General features: G+C 53.7%; 2 long non-coding RNA genes across 2 annotated transcripts in view; both read right to left on the bottom strand.

Annotated features, from left to right (window-relative positions):
• Positions 1-322: 322 nt before the first annotated feature.
• Positions 323-2,336, bottom strand: LOC137205595 (uncharacterized). The gene is made up of 3 exons (XR_010934215.1): positions 2,063-2,336; positions 1,682-1,778; positions 323-643 (listed from the first exon to the last, which is right to left on the bottom strand). It is a non-coding gene; the product is annotated as an uncharacterized lncRNA (long non-coding RNA).
• Positions 2,337-4,515: 2,179 nt separating this feature from the next.
• The window catches only part of LOC137206008 (uncharacterized), a 45,921-nt gene continuing 38,585 nt past the window's right edge, over positions 4,516-11,851 (bottom strand). Inside the window, exon 3 of the long non-coding RNA XR_010934406.1 lies at positions 4,516-11,362. This is a non-coding gene — a long non-coding RNA (uncharacterized lncRNA). The remainder of the gene's footprint in view (positions 11,363-11,851) is intronic.

The following is an 11,851-nucleotide window of genomic DNA, read 5'->3' as shown; positions in this document are numbered from 1 at the left end:
TCTCTTGCCTTCCTGAGTGTGAGGGACAGCGGTAAGAGAGAAGGCTGGAGAAGTTGGTGGAGGGGCGCTGGGTCCGGATGACACCAGGAGGCCTCCGTTATGAGGGTGAGCCACCAGGGAGGCCCTTGAAGTGCTTTTAATCTCAGTTGTCCCAGATGTTTCCTTACTGTGCAAATCTAGTTAAGGGGAGAGAGGGGCGTTGGGAGCAGAAGGATTTCAGGGACGTAGAGTCTGGTCTTCAGACAGCCATGGACCACAATGCGGATGTCACCCGTCGGTGACACAAAAGGAGAAAAACACCACCTGAGAAGTGAGCTCTTCCTGAAGCAAAATGATTCCATTTAATGGGCCATCCTTTAAAGAGAAACCAAGTTCCTCCTTCTTTGGGGGATTAAATTATATTTTCTTTCAGTTCACTAGATTTTGCTGGGCCTCATCTTTAAAATGGGGTGGGAGGGCTTCCCTGGTGATGCAGTGGTTGAGAGTCCGCCTGCCGATGCAAGGTATGCGGGTTCGTGCCCCGGTCTGGGAGGATCCCGCATGCCGCGGAGCGGCTAGGCCCGTGAGCCATGGCCGCTGAGCCTGCGCGTCCAGAGCCTGTGCTCCGCAACGGGGGAGGCTGCAACAGTGAGAGGCTCGCGTACTGCAAAAATAAATAAAATAAATAAAATGGGGTGGGAGAAACAGGGTGGTTGGCCTAGGTAACCTCCCAGGGCTTGTCCAGTCACCCGAGCTCTCCAGGGCCCAGGGCCATGTACACACTGCCTGGGATCGTGTCTCTGTCACCACCTGGGCTGCCTCCCCACTCCTCTCTATCTCCCCCTGCGCAGCTCCCCGCCAGCCCCTCCCTGCTCAGCCCCACAAGGTTCGCCGTCCCGCTGAGCTCTCCTTGTGCCCCTTGGGGAGAAGTGCCCAGGCTGCAGTGCACTCGACTAAATGATAACCCAGGAGATACAATTTATAAAAGGCAAACGTGGGTCTCGAAGAGCCAAACGTTTGTCCCGAGATAATGAGGGGATCAAGCCCAGCCTCCAAGCAGACCTGGAAGCTAGAAGGACAGAAGGTCATTGCTGAGGAGCAAAAACTCAAGAACAAGCACCGATGCAGGGGCTGAGCAGGGGGAAAACACGAAAGCAGACCAAGTTCTGGCTGAAGGCTGATGTCATAGACTCCTAGGACCCCTGAGCTGGGGAGCCATCTTGTCCTGTGTCCTCATGCTGTAGATGAGATTAAGGCCCAGGGAGGGCAGAGGGGTCTGTGATTGGGGGGACGGGGGGTGGCAGGGGCAGGCATGTACATTTTTTTCTCTAGCACCACCTCAGCTGGGGATAAGGCCTGGAGATGGAAAGGCACTGAGGGAGAGAGACTTAGAAACCAAGTCCGCAGGAGGCCGGAAGCGCTAAGTTAGGGCTGATCCAGGTCCCCCACAAGCCCTTATGTGCCTGCTCTGGTCTGTCACTCTGCTCTGGCCCCCTTCACAAGTCACCTTTCCTTTGTCCACAGCCCTCAGCTCAGCTCTCTGGACACCCCAGACATCAGCCCCAGATGGGCTAGGAGCAGGAGGCTAGTAGGAGAGCTGGAGAGCTGATGAGGACCCTCAGGAGGACCCCTAAACTCCACAGGCCCTTATTGAGAAGCTCTGGGAATCGGGGAGGTGAAGTGGAGCTGTCATTGCACTTACATTTAGAACAGACTCCTGGGACTTCCCTGGCGGTCCAGTGGGTAGGACTCTGTGCTTTCACTGCAGGGAGTACAGGTTCAATCCCTGGTCGGGGGAACTAAGATCCCACAAGCCAGGTGGTGTGGCCAAAAAAATAAAAAAAAAACCAGACTCCGCCCCCCCATCCCCCAGTACACTTTTGCACCCCAAGAGAATCCAGGGACAGAAGAGGTGTCAGCAGCTGTCAGGGATGCTTTAAATCCCAAACACTGTGGCTGGGCCTGGGGAGAACAACAGAACCAGGAGTCCCTCTGTGAAATTCCTGTCTCATTCAACCTGAGATGAATCATTAACAGATCAAGCGCGAGGTGGAAGGCCACACTGAAATACACATATCCTGACCTTGTCTGTAGCACCTGCTGCTGTTGGTAGAGGGTCATTTTTAACGTGGTGATGTCAGAGGCCAGAGAGGAACCAGCCCCAAAGTCCCCAGATCTACTTGGGAGATGCCACCAACTCTAGGAAGCCTTCCAGCAAGGAGACCTTGGGCAGGCAGGGAGAGCCCCTAGGGCCCTGAACTGTGCCCGCCCTTGATCACATGGGCCGTTCTTGGCCCGGGAAGCTGGGAGCTGGGGCAGCTGGGTGACCTGGAAGCGGAGGGCCTGAGGAGACCCAGGCTGCCTGTTCCTCCTTGTCACCCTCTCCCTGAGAGCAAAAGGCAAGGCCAGGAGGCTCCTGGGAGCCTCCTGCCTAATTCCCAGGGCCTGGCTGCCAGCTCTGCAGCTGATGCAAGGCCAGGGGTGAGTGAGCTCAGCCTGTTCCTGGCACGTGGAGCTTCCTGTGCCCCACCCCTCCCTAGAAAACACACCCGTTCGTTTCCCCCTGCTCTAGCCCTCCTAGGTCTCCAGCTCCCTTCTTCTGCCAGCAGAGCAGGACCACCTAAGGATCTGGGAGCAGGCCCTGCCCGGGGCTAGGGTAGCGCTAAGCATTTCTGAGTCAGCCCTGCTCCCCTGCATGGGCGATCTGTGAACAGCGCTGGGACCCGGAGCCCCGCCTCCCATGGAGCTGCCCAGTGGGAAGAGAGGGCCTGGGCACCCCTTGGTCCTCAGGTTCTGTCCATGCCAGCCCACTTTGTCTCCAGACCTCCTGATCCCTTTATGGGTTTTGGGGTTTTTTTGGTTTTCTTTGTGGCCGCACCACGTGGCATGCAGAACTTCCCCTACCAGGGATCGAACCCCTGTCACCTGTAGTGGAAGCGTGGAGTCTTAACCAGTGGACCGCCAGGGAAGTCCCTTATCCCTTTAGAAGGGTGGACTCTCCCCTTCCTGCTGTCATCTCTCACTTTCAGTGCCCAGGCCCACGGGAGGAACGCCGGGGCCCTGCCACCCTCTCAGGGACCCTCGAGGCATCATCAGCTCAGGATGAGGCTTCATTCAGCGTCCATTTAGGATGAGCACCCATTTGCTACGAGCGTGGTGACAATCACCTGATGTGTGATAACCTAGCGTGTAATAACGGATGACATGCAGGCCTCGTTTTACAAAGTGCTTTCAGGATGAATTAGTGCCTCAAGGGATCCTGGTGACGATGCTGTGACGTAGGAAGGCCTGAACTGAAGAAGCTGAGGCCTAGAGAGTTATGTGGCAGAGCCAGGAGCCACGCCCACAGGGTCTCCCCACATCCTCGTGCTGCCTTGGTCCTGTCACCCGGGCGTGCCCCCGATCAGGAAGCAGGCTTGCTTGTCACTGGAGACCCAGTTTAGACAGAGGGACTATTTTCAGGTAAAGGAAGAGCAGATGGGGAGGCTGGGAGAACAGGGCTTGTGGGTCTGGGGTAGAGGCACGCTGGGGCCAGGCTTGCCTGGGAAGGGCCTGGAGACCTCCCTCTGCGGGGAGGGCAACATGGGAGTTGCAGTTCCTGTGCCTCAGCGGCTCACTCAGACCGAGGCTCACCGGCCACGCTGGCCTCGGGCACCTGCTGGGCTGGGGATGCTGGACCAGGCCCTCCAGGTTTGGCCCAGGAGCAGTGGCAGTGGCCATCTCCAGCTTCCCTGTTGATGCCAGGGTTGAATGAAGCTGTCTTTGTCATCTGCCCCCTCCTACCTTGGCCTGCGCTCTCCCTTCAGCCATGCCTGACCTCCCTGGGTGGCCACACACACACACAGCTTCATGACCCTCCCCACCCTCCTGGTAGCTCTTGCTGCTGACAGAACTTCTGAGGCCGGTGCACTCAGGCTGCGCAGTTGGCGGGCGGTGAGCACAGAGTGTCCTGTGCTGGAGGACAGCCTGTGCCAACCGCACCTGTCTCTCCCGGACTCAGATCTGTGATGAAGCCGGAGGGGAAGAGGGAGGATGTATGCCCTTCTTGGTGGAAGGCTTCAGCGATGAGACACCCGGTTCCAGGGGCCACCTGAGACCTGGCCTGCAGGGCTCTCCATTTGTCTGCTGTCCCATCCCTTCACCCACCCCTCGTGGGCAGAGAAGGGGGAGCTAAAGGAGAAAACCACACGCAAAGCCAGCTCCTGGTTCTGCTCCAACCTCGAACCAATTCCTGGAAACGCGACAATCACTTTCAAGTCTGAAGTATATTTATCTTTTATTAGATATTACAATCACTTGGTATTACATGAAAACAGCATAGAGGGGTATAATCCAGAGAAAAACAAGGTCCTCCCACCCCTTTTACTCAGCTGCCTTGTTCTCCCCAGAAGAAAAAGCAGTGTTACCAGTTCTTTATGTATCTTTCTGGAGATAGGCTGGATTACCCATTGGATATTTGATTATCGGAGCTCACCCTGCAAGGTCACATCTTGCTGAACTTTTCTACTTAGGATGAGGAAGGATCAATTTCCCGGCTTTTTTTTTTTAATTAATTTTTATTGGAGTATAGTTGTTGTATACAATGTTGTGTTAGTTTCTGCTGTACGGCAAAGTGAATCAGTTATACATATATCTACTCCTTTTTATTTTTATTTTATTTATATTTTTGGCTTGTGGGATCTTAGTTCCCTGACCAGGGATTGAACCTGGGCCATGGCAGTGAAAGCATCGAGTCCTAACCACTGGACCACCAGGGAATTCCCCTCCACTGTTTTTTAGCTTCTGTTCCCAGATAGGTCATTACAGAGTATGTCAACTCCTCTGCTTTGAACAGTCCTTGAGAACAAGACAGGAGGTGACCAGAGAGAAACTTCCACAGGGACTCACGTTCCAGCTGTCTCCCCTTCTCCACCCTCCACCCGTACCTCGTGGATGCCCAAGGCAGAGGTGAAGAAGGGCAGACGGGCTTGGCCTTGTTTCTTAGAGAGGGAAGCTGAAGGGCCCAGATGTTCAGGAGACTCAAGGTCATGCAGCAAATCCGGGGCACCCCAGTTTTCCTCTACCATCACCCCACCTCCCTAACATCTTCCCTTTGTCTTGCAAGCAACCCTGAGTGCCTGAATATCTCATTGTCACAACTAGACCATGGACGTCCCAAGGGCAGGGGCGAAGACTCTTCTTCTGCCCTCCAAGCTGGACTCCGAGCTGGGCCCTGCGTGCTCTCAGCAACTGCCAACAATGTTACCTGAATCAAGTGAGAGAGGCAGAGGGTGTGGTGTTCCTGCAGGGGCCCCCCAAGGCCATGACGTCTGTACCTGGACACACACACATCCCTGCCCGCCACTCTCCCTGCCCCACAGGCCCCGGGCCTCCTGACTTTTCTCTTACACAGTTGGCTCAGTTAATGCCCCTGCTCACAAGGCCAAGGCCGTGGGCTGGCTCCCCAGGGGTGGAATCATCCTGAGACAAAATGTTCTGTTCCCTGCCCATGAACTGTACAGAGTGTTACAGATTACAACTGGAGGACAAAAAGAGACTGTCCCTCCGTGAAATGCAGTGTACATTTCTCCTGCCGGAGACAGGTGACTTCCTTTGTGATCATCTCTCCCGATTCCTCCTCACGCCACCCCTGTGATCCTTGGGCTTTCTCTGGGATGAGCCCTGGTCCATCCTCCCGTCTGTCTTTCATGTAAAGGCTCACTTTGGTAAAGCAGGTCTCTCTCTGAAGGTCACAGAGTGCCCAGAGGGATTCAGTGCTCAGAAAGAAGGGACAGTGGCTTCAGAAGGTATGAGCTGTGCCTGTTTAGTGATGCAGCAGGAACAAGGGGAGACTTTATTTATTTCAGAGAACAGACAGTATCTGCCACGGCTATTCTGTGAACTCAGGCTCAGCTCTAGGGTGGATGTGAGGACACCAGCGGAGTGAGGGACTCCTGGGAGGCGGGGTGGCAGAGAGGCCCGTGGACCAGAGGGGCTGCTGACTTAAAAGGATTGGAAGGCCATGCTGCTGGAGGGAGATAGACAGGTGGAGGTAAGGGGGCTGGAATCAGAGAGGGGATTCCTAATCATGAGCGAGGAAATGGTGAATCCAAGGTATGGCAGGTCAGGGGTCACAGAGAAGGAATCTGGAGGCTCCACCTAAAAATCAATGTACTCACAAAAGGACTCATCTGGGCTTCCCTGGTGGCGCAGTGGTTGCGAGTCCGCCTGCCGATGCAGGGGACACAGGTTCGTGCCCCGGTCCGGGAAGATCCCACATGCCGCGAAGTGGCTGGGCCCGTGAGCCATGGCCGCTGAGCCTGCGCGTCCGGAGCCTGTGCTCCGCAACGGAAGAGGCCGCAGCAGTGAGAGGCCCGCGTAACACACACACACACAAAAAAAAAAAAAAAAAAAAAAGGACTCATCTGCTCCGAGAACTGCCTCCCCTTCCTGCTTCCTCATTCTAGCTCAAGGCGTCACCATCCTGATGGGCCAGGGTACTTGGTCTGGGCCCAGATCGCACCTGATTCTCACCAGGCTCCCCAGGGACCAAAGCTCTATTGTGGGATCTCAGGTCCCAGCTGCCTTCCTGGAATTCCAACCATGGCCTCCCGCCAAGTCCACCACCCTCCAGTGCTTCCCTCTCTCTGGATTTCCATCACAATGGCTGTGGGAGGTCTGGGGGAACCTGGCTGGGAGTAAGGGATGACTGCTGAATTAAATGGAATGGAATTGGTGTGTTCAACCACTGACCATTAAAAATGGTGGCCTTTCTTTCATCTAGCCATGACACCACTCCTCCGAGAAACTGTTTACAAGGTGCTAGTAGAATCACCCACGTATACAGTAGGCCTTTGTCAATAGTATGAGCAACAGGGGCTTCCCTGGTGGCGCAGTGGTTGAGAGTCCGCCTGCCGATGCAGGGGACATGGGTTCGTGCCCTGGTCCAGGAAGATCCCACATGCCGCGGAGCGGCTGGGCCCGTGAGCCATGGCCGCTGAGCCTGCGCATCCGGAGCCTGTAGTCCGCAGTGGGAGAGGCCACAAGAGTGAGAGGCCTGCGCACTGCAAAATATATATATATATATATGAGCAACTACATCACAAGGGTTCACAGCTAGTGAACATGCTCTCACTTGGCCTCTGGGCCTTCACTCTTTCATGGTTTCCCATCTGTATCACTGGCCCCTCCTTCTCTGTATATTTTTCTGGTTCCTGTTCACCTTCCTGACATCTAAACATTGGAGGGCCCAGTACTCAGTTCTTCTACCCATCTCTGTCCTTATTCACACCCAGATGACCTCATCCAGAGATTTAAGGTTCATCCCTCTATGCTGACAGCTCCTAAATTTATATCTTTAGCCCTGGCCTGTCCCTTGAACTCTAGGCTTGAACACCCAACGGCCTACTCAAGACCTTGACCTGGATGTCATAGCCATGACCATGACAGACGTGGCCAATATAATCTCCAAAAACAAACTTCTATTCCCCACCGAACCTGCTCCTGCCGCAGCCTTCTCTAGCTCAGAAAACGGCTACATGGCACCTTCATTCTTCTTGTGCTCAGACCAAAACAAGTTTAAGACTTGATGTGTTTCTTTTTTTAAAAAAATAAATTTATTTATTTATTTTTTGGCTGTGTTGGGTCTTCATTTCTGTGCGAGGGCTTTCTCCAGTTGCGGCGAGTGGGGGCCCCTCTTGATTACGGTGCGCGGGCCTCTCACTGTCGCGGCCTCTCCTGTTGCGGAGCACAGGCTCCAGATGCGCAGGCTCAGTAGTTGTGGCTCACGGGCTTAGCTGCTCCGCGGCATGTGGGATCTTCCCAGACCAGGGCTTGAACCAGTGTCCCCTGCGTTGGCAGGCAGATTCTTAACCACTGCGCCACCAGGGAAGCCCCCTTGATGTGTTTCTTTTACTCACACTCCACAGTCAATATATCAGTAAATCCCCCTGGCTGTACCTCCACAATACATCCACTTGCCCCTGCTGCCACATTCCTACCCACTGATGTCTTGACCACGGCCTACCAGGCTCCATGTCATCTGGCTCACTGCCACCTCCCTGCTTTTGCCTCCTGCCCCTCCCCCTCTCTGCTCACGCCACGCTGGCCTTCTTGCTGCTCCTCAGACACCCCAGCCTGCTCCTGCCCTGAGGCCTGTGCACTGCTGTCCTTTTGGCCTGGAATTCTCTCGCCGCAGCACTCACGGAGCTGGCTCTCTCATTTCCTTCTGGTCTCCGCTCAGATGTCACCTCCTCAGTGAGCCCTCCCAGACCACCTGAATCAAGATGGCCAACTCTCCCACAGTCCACATTTTAGATCCCTCCTTTTTGTATATTTTTTAAAATTAATTAATTTATTTTTGCTGTGTTGGGTCTTCATTTCTGTGTGAGGGCTTTCTCTAGTTGTGGCAAGCGAGGGCCACTCTTCATCGTGGTGTGCGGGCCTCTCACTATCGCGGCCTCTCTTGTTGCGGAGCACAGGCTCCAGACGTGCAGGCTCAGTAGTTGTGGCTCACGGGCTTAGCTGCTCCGCGGCATGTGGGATCCTCCCAGACCAGGGCTCGAACCCGTGTCCCCTGCATTAGCAGGCAGATTCTCAACCACTGTGCCACCAGGGAAGCCCCTGTATTTTTTTTTTTTACAGCACTTATCACCACCTGGCATATCGTGTGTGGGTGTGTGTGTGTGTACACACACATAAAAATAAAATATTACGTATTTCTTGGTTGTTTATTACCCGCCTCTCCTCTAGAATATAAAACTCCATGAAGGAGGAGAATTTGAACTGTGTACTGCGACTCCAGCATCTAGAACAGTGCCTGGCACAAGAGTTCCACAGTTATTAAAGTTGTTGAATGAATCAGGCTTAGAGAGGGTAAATTAGTTGCCCAAGGTCAACTAGCAAATGTAGAGACTCAGAGGGTTAAATAATTTGCCCAAGGTCACAGAGTAGGGGTTGGGGCAAGGCTGGGTCTGGAGTCCAAGTCTGAATTAACCACAAATGTAACTACTGAACTTTCTACCAAAGCCAATCACCCGGATTCGTCCAACCACCACCTTCCTGAACAGTATCCTGCCCTTCAGCCTTTCCCTAGCTTCAATCCATTCTTTCGAAAACGTAACAAAGTTTATGTTCTTTGTATAATTATAGCATAATACATGCCCAGCCTAGAAAATATTTTTTAAAAGTAGAAAAAAAAAGGTACCAATTGTCCAGAATCCAGAGACCATGTGGTTGCTATGTTGCCACTTTATTCCAGTCTTTTCTGGGACATTTGTGCATAACAGAAATCATCATGAACACTGGGGCCACTCATCACAAATCCCTGGTTCTAAGCCCAACATAAAAGAAGTGAAGGCATGTAACAGGCATAGAAAGAGAGGCAGGCTTTGGATAGAAGACACAAAGACAGGAGGTCTCCCCAGGCCGGTGGCTGTCTCAACAGGAACCCTGGGGAAAGTGAGAGGTAGAGTCAGGTGGGAGGAAGGTGTGGAGAGCTATGAACAATAGCTGAGGCTGCAGAATTTGGGCTCATCAAAGGAAACCTCCAAGACTCCTGTGTCAAACATTGTGGACTGGAGTGGACTTAGCCGTGTAAGGCTGGTTTCTCCTCCAGCAACTGCTCAGGCCAGCGAATCCCTGGCGGGTCGGGCGGGGGGTGGCTCCTGTTAAAATGCTGATTCTGGTTTTGTGGCCTGGGTGGGCCCAAGATCCTGTGTTTCTAACAAGCCCCCGGGTGATACTGATGGACTATACTTTGAGTAACAAGGACCTGGGTGCCTTTGGGTGGTCAGTTTAATCCCTCTGGCTCCAGTTTTCTCATCCACCAAATAGGGCTCTGACCACTTCACTGGGTTGCCACAGGGTCAAATGAGTTCGTGTTTGTGAAAATAAAACACAAACCAGAGGTAGGGAACAAATGTCAGATGTCACCATCATGTCTTGCTGCCGGGATGAATGTGATAAAATACACAAAAGGCCTCAGCGGGTGTGCAGTGGATGTTGGTTGCTCCTTCTCCAGAGGCTGCAATGCATAATGGTCTGATGCCAGGCAGAGAGACCAGATCGTTCCCAACTTTCAGGCAAGTAAGGAATCCCTCTGGGCTGGGGTGTGGTCAGGAGGATGGAAAGGAGGGAACTGATAGGTGTACATGGTTCCATGAGCCCAGGGCCACAACACAGCTGAGAAAATGTAGGCCTGGGCCTCTCCAAGGGGAACCCACCTCTGACCCCCCAAAGCAAACTCCATCCCTATAAACCAGTGAGAGCTCCCATGCTCTGTCCTATGAGCCCCGTCAACTCAGCTCCCAGGTCTGCTCCTGGCTCACGACGTCAATTCTTATGCTTGCCCTGCTTGTTGACCCCTCTTACCCTGGTGATCTGACATAGACCTTGACCGTATCTCTGCCTCCTCCCATCTACCCTGCCCTCACCCCCTTGTCCCCCGCCCCATCACACACCACTTTTATTTATTTATTATTATTTTTTGGCTGCGTTGGGTCTTCGTTGCTGCACACAGGCTTTCTCTAGTTGTGGCGAGCGGGGGCTACTCTTCGTTGCGGTGCATGGACTTCTCATTGCGGTGGCTTCTCTTGGTGCAGAGCACGGGTTCTAGGCGCACGGGCTCCAGCAGTTGTGGCTCATGGGCTCTAGAGCACAGGCTCAGTAGTTGTGGTGCATGGGCTTAGTTGCTCCACGGCATGTGGGATCTTCCCGGACCAGGGATCGAACCCGTGTCCCCTGCATTGGCAGGCAGGTTCTTAACCACTGCGCCACCAGGAAAGCACCACACACCATTTTTTTTTTTTTTTTGGCGGTACGCGGACCTCTCACTGTTGTGGCCTCTCCCATCGCGGAGTACAGGCTCCAGACGCGCAGGCCCAGCGGCCATGGCCCACGGGCCCAGCCGCTCCGCGGCACGTGGGATCCTCCCGGACCGGGGCACGAACCCGTGTCCCCTGCATCGGCAGGCGGACTCTCAACCACTGTGCCACCAGGGAAGCCCCACACACCACTTTTGATGTTTGTAATGGACTTCTATACCGACGCCAGCCTCTTCCAGGTGGGGACCCATTCTGCCTGGTCTGTGTGACAGGTCACATACCCACTGCGTCTCACAGCTATTTACAATGTGACGAGTGTGAGAGCCACTAGCAGCAGCGGGTGACTCCGCTGTGGGGATTAACTGTGCCAAGGGAGAGGCAGGAGTGGAAAATAGATCCTAGGTTTCAAGCCTGGAAGAACGATGAGGTCAGTTTGGAGCGTTGAACTTTGGGGCCAGCATTGGTCTGACAGCAACGTGGAACTTTCCCTCAAGCAGGTGGATGTGTGGGTCTAGAGTCACCAGAAAGGTCAGGCGGGGCGGGGGGCTTTGGAGGCAACCACATAGATGTAATGGCTGAATCTGTGTAGAGAGAAAAGAGCAGAAGACTGAGGATTAGACATCTGGAAACGTCTCTGTCCATCCATGAAGCAAAAATAATTCTCAGGAGGGAATTCCCTGGCGGTCCAGTGGTTAGGATTCCATGCTCCCAGTATAGCGGGCATGGATTCGCTCCCTGGTCAGGGAACTGAGATCCCACAAGCCTCGTGGCATGGCCAAATAATAATTTCCAGGAGAAGGAATCACTCTAGCCAGATCCTCAGATCCCCAGTGGCTTCCCTGCTGGCCTATCATGGGGTGGGGTGTAGGGCGCCCAGCCAGGAGGGCAGCTAGTCTGGGCCTCACTTTCATAAATGGGTCTCAAATTTAGACTCTTGATGTTATTTCCAAATAGGATTATATATACAGTCACAGAGAGGCCCTGAGAGAAATGAAAAAAAAGACATTTATCAGATTTAAATGTGTGGCTTACTGACTGGACTTGCTGCACAATGGATTCATATTTCATTA

The sequence above is a fragment of the Pseudorca crassidens genome, chromosome 14, assembly GCF_039906515.1.
Source record: "Pseudorca crassidens isolate mPseCra1 chromosome 14, mPseCra1.hap1, whole genome shotgun sequence".
Taxonomy (NCBI): Eukaryota; Metazoa; Chordata; class Mammalia; order Artiodactyla; family Delphinidae; genus Pseudorca; species Pseudorca crassidens.
This window is presented reverse-complemented; position numbering and strand designations above follow the sequence as displayed.